The sequence below is a fragment of the Sarcophilus harrisii genome, chromosome 3, assembly GCF_902635505.1.
Source record: "Sarcophilus harrisii chromosome 3, mSarHar1.11, whole genome shotgun sequence".
Classification (NCBI taxonomy): Eukaryota; Metazoa; Chordata; class Mammalia; order Dasyuromorphia; family Dasyuridae; genus Sarcophilus; species Sarcophilus harrisii.
This window is the reverse complement of record NC_045428.1, coordinates 531,849,992-531,854,621: the sequence shown is the minus strand read 5'-3', so window position 1 is coordinate 531,854,621 and position 4,630 is coordinate 531,849,992. Positions and strand designations below refer to the sequence as shown.

General features: G+C 35.7%; 1 pseudogene; it reads right to left on the bottom strand.

The window, feature by feature from the left end:
* Positions 1-959: 959 nt before the first annotated feature.
* LOC100915240 lies at positions 960-3,940 on the bottom strand (annotated as a pseudogene).
* Positions 3,941-4,630: the final 690 nt, after the last annotated feature.

Below are 4,630 nucleotides of genomic sequence, written 5' to 3'. Positions count from 1 at the left end.
CCGCATCCCATCACTAAGGTAAGTCCTCTGTCTTTTGCCTCCCTTTGTCTAATCTTTCCCCCTTCCTCCTCACACATTCCCCCAAAAGCCCTTCTCTTTCTGAGCTCACAAAGATAATCTTTCTCTCATTGCTGATCCTTGACTTTACAACTTATACATTCCTCTCTATACCCTTATTATTGTTCAAACTTTTTTTAAAAAATAGTATTTTATTTTTCCAATACAAGATAGCTTCAACAATTATTTTTGTAATATTTTGTGTTTCAAATTTTTTCTCCTTTTCTACCTTCCCAAGCATTCTAATATGTTATACAGGCACAATCATTTTAAAACATTTTTTCCATTTTAGTCAGGTTACAAAAGAAATATCAGAATAAAACAAAAACCATGAGGAAGAGAAAGCAAACAAACAAACAAAAAAAAAAGGTGAAAATAATATGCTTCAATCCACATTCATTCACCATACTTCTCTCTGGATGTGGATGGCACTTTCCATTACAAGACTATTGGAATTGTCTTTAATCACCTCATTGTTGAAAAGAGCCAAGTGCATCACAGTTGATCATCAAATAATCTTGTTACTGTGTACAATATTCTCCTGGTTCTACTTACTTCACTTAGCATCAGTTTTTGTAAATCTTTCTAGGCTTTTCTGAAATCAACCTGCTTATCATTTCTTATAGAACAATAATATTCCATTACATTCTTATACTACAATTTATTCAGTCATTCCCTAACTGATAGGTATCCACTCAATTTCCAGTTTTTTGTTACTACAAATAGAGCTGCTACAAACATTTTTGTACCTGTGGATCCTTTTCCCTCTTTTATGATCTCTTTGGGATTACTCATTAGTGATGTTGTTCAATCTTTTCTCCTCAGAAAATGTAATGTAGTTTTTCAAAACAACCTGATTCATTTATAGCCAAGATCTGGCTAGACCTGGATTAACTGAAAATCTAGAGATTGTATCCAGTTCTCCAGTCCTAAAGATGTGCAGTGCCATTATCTGCTTTAGATACAGCACTGCATCTGAATTCATAACTGATATATTAATTATGGCATAATGGCCAGGAAGATTTTGAATAAAGTTTCCATCAGGCAATTTTCAGTGTTTTAATATGATTTGGAGAACCAGATGCAAATGTGTAATGTCTAGGATGCAAAATCATGGCTCTTAGTGAGTTTTTTGGTTTATTTGTTTTTGGTGATTTATTAACTTTACCCATGTTTTTCTAGCTTCTGTTAAAAGAATATTATTGTGTCGGTCTCTAAACTGAGAATGGTTGGAGTCAAACAAAGCAGGTTTAGAGACAGGTTTTTAGAGATCAAATAGTAATTTATTCACTTTCAGAGTGAGAAATAGTTTGCTAACTGGAAACTTCTGAGCAGGAGAATTCACCTATTGCAAGAAAGATAGAGATTTTAGATGCATATCACAAATGGGAAGGTAGAATCACACACCCAGTCATATGTATTTGATTTTGTTGGTTTGAATGGTTTTCCAAGATTTGAATGGTTTCCCAGGACAAGTGAAAGAATGGAAGGTAGTACAACAGTTCTCGAGTTGTTTCAAATCTTGAGAGTTGGATCTATTTCCTCTTCAGGACACAGAACTAGAGTTTTGTGACTTAAAACAGTTTTCTGTAACTTTTGATTCCCTTCCCATATTATGCACAGGTATGGTATAGCACAAGGAAATAGCCATTATCAGAATGAAAATTTTAAACTGCATTGTGAGTTTCTGACTGACAAGCCAGAAAAGGCAGCTCTGAAAAATCTAAATTATTAGTATGGTCATTATGCATATGGTATTGATTGATATTGATGAGAACACTAAGTCCCATAATCTTATGGTTGTGTCATGGCTTCCTGTAATGGATCTGTGATTCTGCATCTTGACACTCAATTATATCCATTGTATTGGTATGCCCCGCCAGTATGTGTACACTGCTTTGTTTCCTCACATCCCATATCCTTGCAGTTGAATCTCCATTAAAAGTTACAGGCACATCAATTGTTGGGTACAAATCCAAACCATGTACTGCACTTAGATGTCTGTGATAATGTCTGATAACCTTATTATATTCGAGATCCCAGCATTTCACGTGCTTATCTTCAGCTCAGAAGAAGTACGGACTCCTTGTACTTGACCATCACCCCTTTTACAATACCAATATGATGACAGTTTTAATTTGCCAGATCTTTGTAGTCTTATCAGCAGAACCTGTAACAAACCACTGATTGCCAGGTTCCACTGCAAGATATCAGACCCAGCCTAGTTGTTCACTGATGACTCTGTAGGGTTTCCATGGATGCTACTATGAATTAGCATTAAAGTGGTCTTTCTGGCCATCACTGCAGCATTCTTGGTGCCTCTAGCTTCCCTCTTAGCCATAACTAACCCAGGTATTTATTGGCAAATATCTCCTACACGAGCTGAAGTAGGGTTTGCCTCCAGACTGGATTGTGAAGAAGAAAGGACCACACAATAAGATTATATGATGATCAATTCTGATGGACATGACTCTTTCCAACAATGAGATGATTCAGGCCAGTTCCAACGATCTTGTGATGAAGAGAGCCATCTACATCCAGAGAGAGAACTGTGGGAACTGAGTGTAGACCACAACATAGTATTTTTACTCTTTTTGTTATTGTTTGCTTGCATTTTGTTTTCTTTCTCATTTTTTTCCTTTTTGATCTCATTTTTCTTGCGCAGAAAAATAGTTGTATAAATATGTGTGTGTGTATATATATATATATATATATATATATATATATTGGATTTAACATGTATTTTTTCCATATTTAACATATATTGGATTATTTGCCATCTAGGGGAGAGGATAGGGGGAAGAGGAACAAAATTTGGAACACAAGGTCAATGATGAAAAATTATACATGCATATGTTTTGGAAAAAAAAAACTAAGGTTGGTAGAATCTATACTTTAAAAAAAAATAAAATGAGAGCCCAAATCATTGATCCCAATTCAAAGAATGTTACAGGCTAATAAAAATATTCTAAATTCTCAAAAAAAAAAAAAAGAAGAAGAAGAAGAAGAATCAATATTGGGCCACAGCTAAAGACTGCAGCAGATTCACTTGGCAGTCTTTGAATCTGAGTATCTGCAGTCAAAGGCACACTAAAAAGTTAATTAGATGATCTTTTTTTTTTGTCATGGTGACCAAGGCCAGTGTGATAGAGGTGAGTCAACTACCTGGAAAGTCATATTTTTTGCACCTCTGGATCATTTTGTATCTCCAAACCATCACTAGGTTGGTTTGCCTCAGGCATGATCCTGCTATTATGTGCTGTTGTAATATATATATATATATATAAAACCAGATTTATGTCTGATTCCTTATATCGATTCAAATGCATTCCCTGTTTTGAATCAGTGATCAAGCAATTTATCCAATAGGATGGAATCCATAACTAGTTTGCAGCTCTGATTAATTGATTCAATTTAGAAGTCTTAGTCATCTGCTCCATATTAATTATTTGGTGGGGTTGGGGGTGTTCTACACTCACCCTAACATAAATATTTTTGAGATTCAAGACCACAAGGTCCAGAGGTATAAAGTACCATCTGGAAAGTAGAGATGATCTAGTCCAACACCTTCATTTTTCAGATATGGAAACTGAGGAGACCCAGAAGCTGTGATTTGCTTAAGGTCAATGATGTAACAGTTAGGAGAACTGTTGTTTAAATTGGGGGCTTTGTTGATTCTCAACCTAGAATTTCCTATTAGAATCAAAGGCTAGAATGAAATCTAGATTAAAAGTAATTTTCAGCTCCAAGCTTTCTCTTCAACCAACCTGGTTATTTTTTCTCAACTGAAAGCAGAGATTCTCTTCCTCCCCTAAAATTTCTCTTCTACTCACTCTTTAAGAACTCTGCGATTTCTCCTGAGCCAGGAGTTTTGCTTCTTCATTTGGATATGTGGGTATATTAACTCCAGAGTCAGAAGCTTCTAGGGCTAGGAATAACCTAGGAGAAAGTGACAACTCCCAGTAGAAGCCAAAAAGGCCCTGAGCCTTGATTGCTGAACATCAACTGGAGAGTTGCTAATATATATTTTACTCTGATTTTTTTGATTTATGTCTCTGTCTCCCAGGAACTGTTAACATCACAAACTGTAAATTAAGGAAACCTTGGGAATAATCATCCCCAAACTAGCTTACCTGTCTCCTCCAAGGATGGAACTATGTCCTGGAATAGTGCCATTCCCACGGAGTCATTTCTTTCAATGAATTACTGATTAGCATCTGAGGCCATCTAAAGTAAAAAACAATCACTTCTCTCAGCCAGTTCTTGGTTAATATGATCTCTGTGGCCTACAGTCTGTGGATCAGGCCCTTAGTGGTGCCAGCTGGCTTGTTGAGAATTAATTACTGTCTTTCATTAGAAGCAGGGATGTCCTGTTTATTTCAGAGATTTCCCTGGAGACAACCTGTGATATCTCCTTTTCCTTGAACAGTCAAAGCATTAGTCTGATTATGTATAATTTTGCCCTTGATTATATCTTGTATTGCCTTCTAAAGTTTAATTGCCCATTTAGATTGAAAACATCATATGAATTATAGGTATATCATTTTTTATTTTTTTAGTAGAGACAGGTTCC